At 35.7% G+C, this 15,865-nt stretch overlaps 1 protein-coding gene across 4 annotated transcripts in view; it reads right to left on the bottom strand.

Annotated features, from left to right (window-relative positions):
- The window catches only part of LOC109432289 (single-stranded DNA-binding protein 3), a 165,555-nt gene that overhangs the window by 74,633 nt on the left and 75,057 nt on the right, over positions 1 to 15,865 (bottom strand). The gene's annotated exons all lie outside the window — the stretch shown is intronic.

Here is a 15,865-nt window from a genome sequence, read left to right as displayed (position 1 = left end):
ACTTTTTGTTGAAATCTCTGGAAAAAATCCTGCTGAATCAGTGAATGAAATTATGCTAAAATTTCTGTAGTAATTCCTGCAGGAAGATCCGGAGGATCTTGAATGGAAACCCGAAAAAAAAATCAGCAAGAATTTCCATTGGAATTTATGGAAAAATTGTTGCAAGAATTCCTGAAGCAGTTCCTGAAGAAATGCCTGAATGATTTCATGTAAATAGGTGGAAAACTATTGGAAGAATTTTTCAAAGGATAAATTCTTGAAGGAATCCCTGAAAAAGTTTCCTAAGAAATCTCTCTGGAGGATTTTCTAAAACAATGCTCTAGAAGGTTTTATGAAGACATACCTAGAGGAATCCAATGGCAAAATCTCTAATGAACATGAACCAATTTCGAAAGGGATCATTGAAAGATTTTCTAAGCGATATGAGAGATTTCTTCTTTCTAAAGAAATCAGTAGAAGTCTTTGGAAACTGGTCGAATTTCTAAAAAAAAATCTATAGATGGTTTTCTAAAAAAATATCCTGGAAGAATTTCTGAAGGAATTCTCAGAGACATTTATGAAGAAATCGCTGGAGAGATTTCTAAACGAATCGGCAGGAGTTTCTATTGGAATCCATAGCAGATCGATAATCCTAACCCGTAATCCTTAAAGATATTTTTGTAGGAATATCTACAAGAATTTCTGAAGGAATCTCTATAAAATTTCTTTAGAAATTCATTGCAGATTATCCAGAAGAAACCCAGGAAAAATAGTGAAATAAGTATTGAGAAATATAAGTATCAAGCCCTAGAATAATTTTTGGAGGAATCTGTGGAGGAATTTCTAAAGGTGTACTTGAATGTACACATTTATCTCTAAAAAGATGCTTTGAAAGAATATCTGCAGAAGTTTTTTTTTATTTTATTTTTGTGAAAGGTTATGTAATAAAATTCTTGGAGAAACATCCGGAAGAATCTTTCAAAAAATTTCTCAATTATTTCTTAGATAACTTCCTGATAGCCTCCCAGGAGGAACTTCTAAAGGAATCCTTCGAGAAATTTCGTGATAAATCTCCAGAAGAATTTCTGATTTGTTTTTTTTTTTTAGAGGATTCCTGAAGAAGTTTCCGAAAGAATTTCAGAAGAAATCCTTTGAGATTTTTTCAAAGAAATCCCTAGAAGAATTTCTGAAAGCGTTTTTGAAAGACTTTTCGAAAGAAACCTAGCAAGAAATTCCGAAGAAATATCTGATGAAATTTATTGGGAGTTCCTAAAATATTTAATTTGTTTCAGGAAATGAAAATTAAAACTCACTGATAGTTTTTTAGGTAATATTAGATACCTTAGATCTTAGATAGATAGTGACATCTTGATAACATTTACTTTGTTTGCTTTCAACCTTATGCCTTTTCGGCGCCCCTCCGAGGCAGGCGCCCTTGACGGGGGCCAACCTGGCCAACCGCACGCTACGGCTCTGCTTACCACTGACCCCGAGTCCACAACTGAAAATCTTACTGGAAAAAATAAATTTAAAGGGAAAAAAAAGATAGTATTAAATGAATTGAATGGTTTTATTTGTGAACCAAATTTATTTTAAATTTTCATTTAATCAGGTTATTTAAGCACATAATTTGATTACATTCAAATTCGATGAAATAAGACAAACTCCACAATTTTGAAACAAAAAATATCTCCAGTGCATGCTTAAACTGATGCTCGGTATATTTATGGATCATCACCGACCAAGAATAGAGGGGGAATAGCTCTCATCCGACAAAACGATGTGCATTCTCCCTCACACCCCCAAAGAGATATTCTTATGCTCAGTAAATACGCACATTTTGTGTACATAGAACCCCCCAATCCCATGTACACATGTACACAGATAAAAAAATCTCCAATCCACCTTTCCCAATCCTCGACACTATCACATTCAGTTCGGACAAAATATAGCATTTCTTTTCCTTTCCTGCTCCCGTCTTGCACCCATCTCTCCCGGAATCATCATTGTTCATTTGTTCATAGGTATGGGAGTGATACAGGGAGGCCGGGGGGGTTATCTGGAGAGTTCCGCTTTCATGATGATCACGATGACGACGAGGTATACCTACCCCGGTATCTACGTCTGCATACTGATTGACTGATTGCTGACGATGATGACGGTGCGATGGTATCGTCGTCGATGACAAACTTTGATAACGAGTGTGTTAGTGGTAGAACACTCGCACACCCGCATAATCAAGTAGCTGTTTAAAGACATACCCTACAACATCGAACATCCAAGATTGACCAAGTAGTGCGTGGGAGTTCCATGCTAATTGGATTGTTATTAAAGCTGCGATGGAACCGTTTGGTGGTTCTGAAAATTCTGATACCGTACCGGTGGTGTTCGGATCTCGGAAACGGTTGGCCGCTGGTAACATTTGTGATTGGAAAGAAGAATTTCGTTTAGCAAGTGGGATTGAATTAAGCGATGAAATTTGATCAACTGAATTGATGCAACTTGAACGGTGCTACGAGAAAGGGAAGTTTCATAACGATCAATGTTTTTTTGATCTTCGAGAATTATTTTCAAGAAGATTGCAATAGCAATTACTTTTTTAAATCATTTTTATTTTTTACAGAATTCTTCCCACGATTTCTCTCACAGTTCTTTCCTTGGTTTATCTTGGGATTTTTTTTCAGAATTTCGTCAGGAGTTTCCTGTGAGATCCGATCCACATTTTAAAACCGTTTTGTATTCCATATGACAAAAGTCGTAGACGAATTAAAGCTTTACCCTATTTTATTGAATATGCTCCCGGAGTTCCTTCCGAGATTTTTAAGGCGTTCCTTCCAGGACTTCTGCAAGGGGTCTTATCAAGAGTACCCCCGGGATTTATTCGGAGATTTTCTCTATCTGGTCCCAGAGTTTTCCGCGGAATTCCTTCCGGAGATCCTTCCAAAAGTAATCCAAAGTTCCTTCCGGGGAATCTCTTAGTGGTTTTCCGAGAAGAATTTCGCGCTCTAGAAGTTTTTCCGGGGATTTCTTTCAAAGAATATTCGGGAATTTCTCTTGGGGTTTTTTCGAAATTCTTCCCAAAATTCTCTTAACTCTCCTTTGGAATTAGAATCAGTTTTGAACCAAACCGTACACTATGTCAGCGAGCTGTTGCCAACGTGATGCAAAAGGAAGGTTAAAGATTTTCACAATTTTTCTCAAAATTTTTCTTTTCTTCTGCTGGGATTTGCCTCAGAAATGTTCCCCTAGATGTCTGAGTTTTTCTCAAGATTTCACCAACATTCAATATTTCACTGGGAAATTATTACAAGAAATTTCTTAATTTATCCCATAAGGTCTTCCAATAAGTACTCCTTCAAAAATCCTGGAATGAGCTCCGGAAGCAACAATTTGAAAAATCCTGCTCAATGAAAACTCCCTTAATCTCGTCACAATTATTCTATAGGAATTCCGGGAAAAAACTCTGGAAGTGATCCCGGATAAAACTCAGGAGGACCGCTGCGAGAAGTCTTCGAAAACTTCTAATATAAATAACGGAAAGAACTCCATTCTCTTGAAATTCCAAAAGTAGTCGGAATAGTTTTTTTGGAGCAAGCCCAGGAAAAAATCTGGAAAACTTTGACATACATTCTTGGAGCAACATCGGAAGGAACTTTCTGATCTAATTTCCAGGAAACAAAATCTCATGGACATTTATTGAAGAATCAGCAGGACGAACTGCGGAAGAAATCTAGAAAGGGACTCTGGGAGAAATACAGAAACACCTTTGGATGAAATCTCAGGTGAAGCATTTGCAGAAAATCCGTGATAAACTTCTAAATAAATCCCATTAATAATTCCTGTAGAAACTCTTGGAGGAATCCCCCGAAAATGTTTGGGAGAACTAATTCCTAAATAGGAAAATCCTGAGAGGAGCACCAAAAAGGCATCGCGAGATTATGTACTCGAATCATCGTGGAAAGTCCAGAAAAAATCGTGTAAAACTCTGATAGACATCCTGGATTGATTTATCTTTATTATAGAGACTTTCAGCCCTTGGCTGCTAAAAGACATCCTGGAATAATCATCAGAAGGAACTTTCTAAACCAAACTCTAGAAGAAAACTCACGGATTTTTTTTAATAACAAAACAAACTGTGAAACAAATCTCGTATGGGACTTGGAGAAATATAAAAAAATGGAAGAAATTCCAGAAAAAGCATATGCAGAAAACCAGAAAAAAAGCTTATGAATACCCAGAATAATCTCTTCGGTAGGAATCCTACGAAACTCACTGTGAGCCATATAATTCCTGAGGAAATCATGAGAGGGACACCAGAAGGAATTATGGAAAGTCATTTAAAGAAAATCTGGATGCATTGCCACATTTTTTATTTGATGTTCGGGAATTTTTTTTATTACCGTACGGGTTTGGGCCAAAGGGTCTCAGATTTTCATGAAACTTTTTTCACAGGCAGGGCTCATGGATAAATGAAGAAAAAAATATTGAGAAAAATTCAGGGTTGCCTATTTTCCCGGAAAACTCAGGTGGGAATTTCTTATTTTCCCCTGACACTGCTTACTTTGAAAAATCATAACTCAAAAACGAAGCATCGTAGAAACAGTTTTTTTTTTTTGAAAATGAAAGCAAATTCTCAGAAAACCAAAAAAAAACAAAGTTTTCCACAGTTGAGAAAATTTGTAAGGAAAAGCCGGAAAAACTTTGCCCGAACTCGAGGAAAATTTTAAAAAAAATATTTTTGAGAAGGTTTTTTTATAAACTTTAATTGCTGAGGTTTTTGGAATGCGCTTTTTTCGTTTTTGAGTTATGGCCAATTTTGTTTAAAAATGTCCAAATGTGCCATAAGCCTTTTTTTTGAAAAATCATAACTCAAGATCGAAGCATCGTAGAAACAAAGTTTTTTAATGAAAATGAATGCAAATTTTCTCAGGAATCCAAAAAAATATGAAGTGGAAAAAGTTTTCCACAACATTTTCCACCGTTGAGAAAATTCATAAAGAAAAGCCGGAAAAGCTGTGTCCGAACTCGAGGAAAATTTTCAAAAACTTTTTTTCGAGAAGGTAATTTCATAAGCTTTGCTAAAATTTTTGGAATGCACTTATTTTTCGTTATGGCCAATTTTGTGAAAAATGCCCATATAATATAGGCTTACATAGTCATTTTTCACAAAATTGGTCATAACTCAGGAAAGAAAAAAAGTGCATTTTAAAAATTTCAGCGATCAAAACTTATAAAAGCACCTTCTCAAAAATTTTTTTTTTTTTAAATTTTCAACGAATTCGGGCATAGTTTTACTGGCTTTTCATTATTAATTTTCTCAACGGTGGAAAATGTTGTGGAAAGCTTTTTCTACTTCATATTTTTCTTGGATTCCTGAAAAAATTGCTTTCATTTTCATTAAAAAAAACTTTGTTTTTACGATGCTTCGTTCTTGAGTTATGATTTTTCAAAAAAAGGCCTTTACGCGATAAAATTTGTTCTATTAAATTGAGAGGGACTAAACCCTATTTCAAATAACTGGTAAAACATGTAAAAATGTATGTCAAAACTTTTAGGAAGCAGAAGTTTTTTGAAAAGTTATCAAAATAATTTTCATAATCAAATTACAGACGTATCCAGCTGTATTACTTCCGAAATTTCTTCAAAAACTTACTGAATTTTTTTCATAGGAATCGCTTACAATTGTTCTATTAAATGTACCTCAAATGTAATCTAGAAAGGTAGGGTAAACACTAGAATTCGCAATAGAGCATTTATACAGCTGAAATTTTGACGTTTTGCCAAGTCAACTTTAATTAGTGATCAGTCAAAATTTCAGCTTCTTACAACATTCCGTTTGCGAGATATTATTTTGGGAATCGCCAGAACCCGACTCCGGATAGTCGAGCCCGACCTGTATTCTTCTGATACTGTTTCGAGAAAGTGGCACATTAGTTAGAATATTAAGTAAGAACTACAATCTCTGTATTTACAGTCTGGCGGATAGAACTAACGGAGCCAATTCGATCGGAGACTTGATAATTCCAGAGATCTTGTAGAAAATTGAAAAATATTAAAAAAAAAATGGGGCAGAGTAAAATCTAAGAAATATATTAAAGAATCTTAGGAAGAACCAGCTGCAGAAGATAAAGAAATCTAAAAAGTACAGGAATTTTAGAAAAAAATCTCGAAAAAAAAAACTATAAAATTTTAAGAATTTTGTAAAAATAAATAAACAAATCATTTTTTTTTTTTGTAAAATATGTTTTTTTACTTTCTTTCACGATTTCGATCATTTTAAATTCTTGTGACAACAATACGAATGCAATGGATGGGGAAGCTCTTTGTAAACCTGACTACGCCCTTGAACCACTAATCAGCATCCGAAACACTTCCATCCTGAATCAGAGCTCCTTGACGGGCATCGGACGCGACTAGTGACTCCGGCTAGATCGTTAAAACCAACGAGTCAGTGTGCGCGAGTTGAGTAACGAGCACTGAACTCCCTAGCGACGAACGAACGCCACTAAGAACGAGAAGAAGAACACGCATCGTCTGTTCGTTGGTTTGTTGGTCGAAGAAAAAGGCGCAAACCGCCTTCGCCGTTGACCGTGACCCCGAACAAGGCCTGGGCACTGGAAAGTTTGTTAGCATTAGACAGAGGAATAAAAAAAGTGTTTCATGCGTTGTTGGTACACTGTGGATGGGGGAATGTACACTAGAGGTGGTGAATAGGTGTTACCTGGTTTCGGGTTACAACTACAAATTTATTCATAAAAGGGATAGAAGAGCATTGTTACACCATATGTTGGATTAACTTCCAATATAACCAACAAATGATAGTTTAAGACATGTTTTTCAATAGTAATAAAATTTTATATTTTCCAATTCTCGATCCAACTAATAAACTGCTACTCTTACGCTGCTGTTTTCTTTTTGAATATTTTTGAATTACTAGTAGGTATTTATTGGTCAACGAATTTGAAATGTTTTTTAAACCATTATGCGTCAACTTTTTAGGTTCGAATCAATAATTAATATCTTTTTTTTTTATTTTTTTTTTTTTGTGGGCATGACGTTCTAGGTGAATTTTGACTTCGTCCTCGCGCAACGGTGCGGTGTAAGATAGAACCGTTCCGCGTCAGAGAGAAGGTCGTTCACCAAAATGTGCCTTCCCGGTTTGCGCTCTGCTTAGTGCTGTTTTGTGTGTAGTGAGTGGGCATTCCAAATTGTCCGATCCGTTAGGCTGAGAATGAGAAAGAGGCAAGGCAGAAGCAAAAAATGAACGGACGGATGGATGGATAGATGGAAGAAGTCGGTTGATTTGGGAGATGGTTGGCTGGCCGAACAACGACTGGTGGCAACCAAGACGCATATACGCGCAGGTCTTTCCTTGCAGTAGCGTTAGCAGCAGTTGGAAGGTATCGGTTAAGGAGGCTTCTTTCTGGAATTTTCCTACTTTTTGCGCTTTGGTTACGACGACGACGACGACGACGACGGTTTCTAACATCTGCTCTGGTTAGATATATACACACCTACACGTGCAAGGTGGGAGATGCCTGTACTTACTTCGGTACAAGTGTACTGAAACAAGCTGCACGGGCTTTCTACAAACTGTTTAGGTTACGGTATCCTGATATCTTCGAATTTGAAATTGAACCTTATGCTTTATAGTGTAGGTCATTGGAAAAAAAAACATTTAGTTTACCAAGCCAACATTTTATAAAGGTTGATTTACCTTGCACATCTATAAAAACTGTTCGTGGAGCGAACTGGTGTGATGGTTAAAGCCTTGTCTATCACGCCGAGGACTGCGATAGAACCAACAAAAATGTGAGTTTTTCTTTTGGAAGGGAAATAAAGTCGTCCCAGGTAACAATTTTATGCTGTACAAACGTTTCTCCAACTATTTTAAATCAGCCTTCATTTGAACAAAAGCTGAGCACAAGAGGAACAATCCTTTATTCAGCTGCTAAACATCTAATTTTGGTGATTTTATTCAACCTTTGGCTGATTTGAGGTTCTTTGAAAGGCTGATTTAAAGCTTAATATGCGCTAAATCAGTAATCAATTAAATTTATCAATTGTTAAAAATAAAAATAAAAATACTTTCGTAAGCCTATGTTTATCATTAGCTGCTTCTTTTTCCAGAGAGGATGCTTCGAAATGTATAAATTAAGCTGTGGGATACTGGGAATCGAACTCGGACCTCCTGAGTTATAGTCACTCACCTTAGCACCTACACAACACACATTTGTATACGTAACCTCGAAAACAAGAGCATTACTTGTTGTGTATGAATAGTCAAGAACGTAAGTTGAACTAAGCCTGTATTAGGGCTGAAAAAGCAATGTGGACTTCACGAAAACATGCTTGGGACGGCTGTCAAAAATTATTTGATAAAAGGTTGAACAACAAATGATTAATTCTGCATGGTGGTGTATGCTTTAAAGTTGGTTACACAGATGAAGAATATACTATTCAACTTGATATTCAGTCATCTATGAATTGCTGATTAAAAAGGTTGCATAAGCCATACTTCAGACCAATATGCAGCTGTCATTGTGTTCAGCCACTGACACTGTTCACCTTATACTCTCACTGTTTCATTGTTGCTTGGGTTGGTCCAGATATACACTAGCCCTGGGCTAAACAACTCGTTGAAACAGATAAAAAAAATATAAATAGTTAAAATTGCTCAAAGATAAAAAAACGAAAAATGTAAAACCTAAAAAAAAACAATGTAAACGATTTTTGTCATTTTTTATAACGATTTTATTACTTAGAATGATACTTTTTCAAAGAATGTGATTGAACACATGCTGAATAGTGACACCTGCTACTTTTCGAAATTTCCAGAAATTGCCTTTGAGTTTATTCGAAAGTTCTACCGTAAATATTACAACATCCACCTGAAACGTATGTCAAGAGTGGGATTTGATTTCAGGTCCTCGGCGTGATAGTAACGGACTTTAACAATAATACCAGATCCGCTTCACTATACATCTTGTATGGGATGTGAAGCAGAACTCTTTTGAAAATTCTTGGAATATTTGCAGAATTTGCCTGAAAAATTGTCATGAGAGTCTTCCGGAAACAAAAATCGAATGTTATTATAGGAAAAGCTTATGACAAAGTTTGTGTTTTTTTATTTTATTCTTTTTTTTATTTTGACAAATTGACCTAGAGTTATTTTAAATTAAATCAAGGATAACTTTGCAATTTGATTTTGAAAGAATCAAATGATTTTTCGAAGGAAACGCTTTTAAAACTACTAGTAAAAATCCTAGCATAATTTCAGTTGGGAGATTTAGTAGCGTTTGCGGTAGAACTTTTCAATAAACGCCAAGGAAGTGTGTAGAAATTTCGGAAAAGTTACAAGTGCTATTATTCAGCATGTAATTGAAACAGTACTTGGAGTTATCACTCACAGTGAATCATTTGTACTTCCAGAATCTTACAAATGAAAAATACCATCAGTAAAATTAGGCTTTCAATAAGTCCACTACTTACTTCGGGACTATGTCCGATGGAACTCTATGTTTTCTATTTTAAAATATTTGCTGATATTTGAAACGTTCTTTGAAACTCGGCAGTCTAGTTTTCTTGGTATGAGACATTTTTCAAACCATGTACATTTGAATTTTGATTTGAAACTTAGCAGTTACAGTTTAAATGTTAGATCTCTGAACGAAAATGAGACGTTTTGCTAGCTTTCCATAACCCTGAATTGTGCAAGAAACAATATTGTTACGTACCAAATAATTTCAAAATGTTTAAATTATTTTTTTCGATTTCAAAACCCAATCGAAATTATCTGAAATCGCTTATTGGTTACTCAATTTGTGTGTAGTAATCTATACAGAATTAGAATTCAGATTTGGCAGTCTTTGGTTTCAGCGTTGATGCTAAGTTACCTTCGCCGACGTATCGGTCCCCGGACCGGTCTTTCTTCAGACTTGAAAGTTGGTGCGCACCTTGTTCTACAAACATCCAATGTGGGTCGAAAAGTGGAAAATTCGAACAGTAATAATACTTTCTAACGTATTCCCAAACCAAAACCAATTCCTCGTAAAAAAGCAATAATAAACTTTAAATCAACATCAGGGCATTGATGATTTGACTTATTATATCCGTCGTCTCGAGCTTTGCGATTAATTCCTTCCGTAAAGTTTAACACAGTATCTTCGATCGCTTGCCAAGATTTTTTTACTACCTTTAAAATCAATTTTATTTTTTGATAGAAGATCTTTTTCTAGACATTTGATTGATTGATTTAAAGACACGGACAACATCTTCAGCTTTCGGGTGTACAGACTGTTTTTTAAACTTAACATGAGACAACGGACAACGGAACATGCACCAGTGGAAACGGGGAAGAAACTATTCTCACGAAAAGTGTCAACGCCCAAAGTGGGAATTGAACCCTCACCCCATAGCATGGTGCGATTATAAGCTTGGTGACCCTAACCGCACGGCTACGAGGCTCCACAACTATAATACTATAATATAGAGACTTTTAGTCCTTGGCTGTTCTAGACATATTTTGAAGGTTCCAATTCACGATTACTCACTATTACTGGTTCGAGTTTTGAAGTGTATAAAATATCACGTATTTTTTTTTAATGCGATGCAATTTTCACATTTTTTTTTCTTTATGCAAATGAATCAAAATCAATACACAATATCTGAGCTCTTGAATAAGGGGTGCCCCACCCATCCAGCAATTTGGTGTCTATATCGAAATTGCAACAGAAATAGTCGCACATATATAGCACCAAAAAAATCGTATTCAATTCAATGTACGAAACAGGCATATACACACACACACACACACACACACACACACACACACACACACACACACACACACAAAAACACACACCAAATTTTCTGTTCGTCTTTCAGCAATCCAATTTGCTGAAAGCGTTCCAGCAATCCATCGATTTAAGGTACCCCGGGGCAAGTGAGAATCCGGGGCAAGTGAGACCTACAGCTGTTATTTTTATTATTATCTATTTTTAAGGCAAACGTTCTTCGTGGAAAACATAGGTACCACACCAACAGATACTTTGAATACAAAACTTGTTATTGTTTCCAGCATAAAGAGACCATATATGCTATTGTTGTTCATATATCGTTTTCAATTCACTAAGTGAGATTAACGTACTCTACTACATTCGTCGTTTAAAAAAAGAATAACAAATGAAGTCAAACTTTTCCAGTTTCAGGATAATATTTGGAGTGCTTGCAAATTATTTCAAGCGAAAAAGAGGTAACTTATTTTCATTTATTACCTTTAGTTAACTGCTCTCACTTACCCCAGTGCAGTTCAGCATCTGGGGCAAGTGAGACCTATGAGAGTAAACAAACGCAATTTCATAGTTTGATCTAATTTTCTTCAGCTTAAGTCGAAATTTACACAAAACTGAAGTAAAAATCGGCGTCTTTCATAATCAGGCGTTGAAATATACTTAATTACTTCTATTTTGATGATGAAGCTATTGTTTAAATTGGTGAAGTCTCGGGTAAAACTTTTTTTTTTCGAAACCATCTATTTTTCACATGTTTGTCTATTATTCCATTTTTTTTTTCGTTTTTCACTGCAAAATAAGTTTTTCTGGGTGTTAAGGAACCGTATATAATACATAAAAAGATAGGAAAACGGCCTAGTCAAATTTCATTATTTTAAAATTTTTTAAAACTCTTTAATGGTCGTAAAAGTATGTATGGGAAAACATAACATCTGTAAATCTTGAAAAATCTTTTGGTGAGATTCATCAACTATGTAATATGAAAAGCAAGTTTCGAAATCTTCCGTCATTTAACTTTATGGCGCTTTTTGTGTAAAAAAATCAATTGGTTTTGCACGAGTTGCTAAAGTTAAATCAACTTCTTCTCCCAGTAATTCGTTATTATATGTGTTACGTAATTTATGCACGGTACAACAAAACTCTTCCAACACAAATTTCTGAACAAAGTTATTTGTATGAGATATTTATACTTATGCTACCTTACCAGCAGCAACTATATTAAGTCATATGTACAAAAATTCCGAATAGGTCCCACTTGCCCCGTGAAACGGAGTATACGAAGATCTGCTTCACTTTTCTTTATATGCATGATATATAGAATTTAAAAATTTTGAAACAGTTTTAATGCTCGTTAATATGAAGAAATATACTAACAATATCTTTTAGAACCTTTGAAATTATAAAATTATTTATGTTTAGAATGTTTTGGCATGACAAAATCAAACTAGCACTTTTTTAGGTCCCACTTGCCCCGGGGTACCTTACTGATATACAGCATTTCTGTCGGCGAATTGCTGAAATTTAGTAACATAATTTACTGAATCCTGTTCAGCAACTTATTTTTTGCTGGGTATCAGTACTTCAGCTGTCAAATTTTATAAATCGCCGTAATTCAGTAAAAAATATAGCTGAATGCGTATCAGCAATCTGATTTTTGCTGCAAACCAGCAAAACGATGTCTGTCAAATGCGAACTTCAAAACAACATTGTATCGTTTTTATTTTGATCTCTTGCATTGCAAAATTTTGTTTCTAGACAGTAGGTAGTTTACTGGTAATTTACTAAATAATTGAAGTGGTAGGGAGACTGTTTGGTAAGTACATGCTTTTAGTTCTAAAATAATATTTACCAAAGAATTTATTGTTGTCCTGATTTGCAGGTCTTCGCCAGCGGGAAGAGACGGAAGCATGAAAATATTTAGTTGAGATGTTTTTTATCAGATGGCAGAAGAATAAAGTTTTTTTAAGTCGGGAATTATTTAGGTTTATTTTTTCACATATAGATAACCGAAATAACAATATAAGTAAACTACAAACATACTCGGGAAGCCTGGAAAACAACAATGATTATTTATAAATGAATTGCTGGTTATTCAGCAAGAACAAATACGTATTGCTGATAGATCAGTAAACGAGCTGTTACTTTTTCGCATTCGCGCATTGCTGTATTGCGAATTTTGCTGAAAGGATTGCTGGTTGTACAGCACGCCAAAAATCAGCAAATTTTTGCTGATTTCCAGCAATAAAAATTTGGTGTGCATACTAAAGTGGAGGCCATATCGAAACATATATACGATTACTGCGATTCCATCCAACATAATTTACGATTTATCGAAAAATGTCTACGATTTCGCCGATTTTCTCTGTCCATATATACGATTATGCATGATCTTATTACGATTGAGTGTACCGATATACGACTCAAGATTTTCAAATAAAAAAAAAATTGGTGATCAGTGGGAATCGAACTTAGATTGAGAACTGCACGTCATCTCTATTGGCTATATTGCCTAGTTGGAAATAGAGAGTTCAAAGTGAATGGCATGAAGCGAATAAAAATTAGCATGGTACGGTGCGAGACTTGTGGTGGGAACGTTGTTGTTGTGCATTGAGTGGCACCAAAAGTGGTGCCGTGCAAGAGGCCCGGAATTGACATCGTTGTTGGAATCTATACATCACTTATTGTAAGTCATCTGCTGTATATAAATAGAATGAAAACCTATATATTTGGTTGAAATTATTGCTATCATGGTTGGAATGTGTCAACAACAACAAAAATACAAATTTGTGATGAATACCATTTTTTTTCTTTTTCTCCATCATACAAATATGTAAACAAAACCATTTACGATTTCCGAGATTAAGATTCGACTATTAAAAATGCAGTAAACAATCATATGCGACTGTAGAAATAAATATACGATTTCTACGATTTCGTTCGCTTCGTATAAGACGCACGTGTGACGCAAACGATCAATATACAACATTGTTATAGTTGTATACGATTTCACCGATGTTCATCATACCTTTTTTTTTATTCCTGTTCGGGTTTGTCACTGCGACCAGTTTTTAGATCTATTGTGACATTACCCGTATCCTTAGTGTAGTGCATGTCGCATTATTCAATTGCCATTGAGGGGCAATAAAGTATCGATTTTGATACAGTTTTTGTTTTGTTTTCTTAGAAAACAAAACAAGAGTACTGATATTGGCCATGCATCGGAAACCTAGCATCACCCTAGTTTTACTGCTAAATTCTCCCCAGGTTTAGGACCCGGGTTTTAACATTAGCAGCAATATCATTCCAATAATGGGACATGTGTTCAGTAATAAGGATTCTAGTATGTTCCTTGCGTACTAGCACTTTCCAGTCTTCGAAGAGTTAGTACATACATGGATCCCTAACCCAATTTGATTTCCTTTGCATTGAGTTTAGCCTCAGATGGTGAGGTTTTTAACTATATGCAAAGTAAAGTTGGTAAACTTAGTTTTATTCAAAGACTGGAAGTCATCACAACACCAGTAGCAAGGACTAAATACTATAATGCCTATAATTATCAGAACACATATTCCAAAATTGAAAAATAGGACGACACTAGATTTCGGTTTGGTAGATCTAACACCGCAACGCAACCCAAAAAGGCGATCTACCCACGCTACGGGCTCCGTTAAAGGTCGAGCATGTTTTAAACCCCCTCAACCATTCATCCCTCAGCACGGGTCGCATGACACCTTGGATTGGGGTTACCTGTTTGGTGGACTTTTACCCCCGGAACAGGTGGTCCGTAGTGCTATTCTAAGCCGGCAGCTACACGGACATACCTTTAGGTAGCAAGCTCGATTTAGCAGATTCATATACGATGTGAAGCGACGAGATTTCCACGATTCAAAGAAATCATATATACGATGCTAGCGAACTTGCAGCTTGACACTAAGAATGTATGTTTTTTTCACTATTCTATCCGATTCTGTGCGATCCTACCGATAGTATCTCGCACCTTTTATGATCGGAGGCGACTATATGAAACAAAATCGCAATTGAAATTTAATTTGGCATGAAATGCGATTTTACGCAATCTTTGTCAACAAATATACATATTATTATACAATTTTGACTGAATATATGAAAATATACGATTTTTTCCACACAATGATTTACGATATGTGGTTGGCTGGGCAGTCATTTTCCCGACATTCCTCGTAGTAGATAAGAAAATTCTCCAGAAATTGCTTCAGGGAATCCATCAAGAGTTCCCAACGAGATTTTGCTGAAAATACTTCAGATGTTCCTTCTGAAGACCGCAAGTTCTTTATCGCAGCCCGCCTGAAGTTCATTCTGTAACTTCTTCGGATGTATCTTTAGAGATGTATTTTAATCCTGTATAAAATTTTTCAGAAGTTTCGTTTTTGAATCTTTCATAAGAGTTTTTTATTTTTCAAGGAAATCTACTGAAGTTGATTTGGAGTTCTTTGAAGGCGTCTTCCAGGAATTTTTCCCCATAAATTCTATATCAGTTTCTACTGGTAATCCTTCAGGGAGATACCCCTTAAACGAATTTCTGGATCAATTCCCAGAAATAATTCTTCAGAGACGTCCAAGAATAACCTATTGTAGAAAATCTTAACCCTTCAGTTGTCACGCTGTTGTTCTTTGTATAACACGTTAAAAAAGTTCGGATGTTGCGCATAGCATCTATGTGGTGTTGGCGGTAGTGGCAAAAGTGCGACTATCGGAAGCTCAATTATCAAGGGTAACTAAGTAGACCATGGCATTCGAACATTCTGGCAGGCATGGAGTTTATTTTTAAAAAAAATATCGATGTTTCAGACGCCATGAGTTAAGCTTATGGGTTTTGTTAGCAAGCTGAAATAAAAATTTAAAATTTCGTGGAGCGGATCTGGTGTGATGGTTAGAACACGTGACTGTCACGCCGAGGACCTGGGATCGGATCCCACTCCCGACAAACTCACAAAATGTGAGTTCTTCCTTCGGAAGCGTGGGCTAAAAATCTTGTTAATACAGAAAGAAAAAAAATAACACAAAACAATATGGAGTAGATATGGTGCGATGGGTTAAGTACGTGGCTTTCATGC

Source organism: Aedes albopictus, chromosome 3, assembly GCF_035046485.1.
Source record: "Aedes albopictus strain Foshan chromosome 3, AalbF5, whole genome shotgun sequence".
NCBI lineage: Eukaryota > Metazoa > Arthropoda > Insecta > Diptera > Culicidae > Aedes > Aedes albopictus.
The sequence above is the reverse complement of the archived record's forward strand: the minus strand, read 5'-3'. Positions and strand labels throughout refer to the sequence as shown.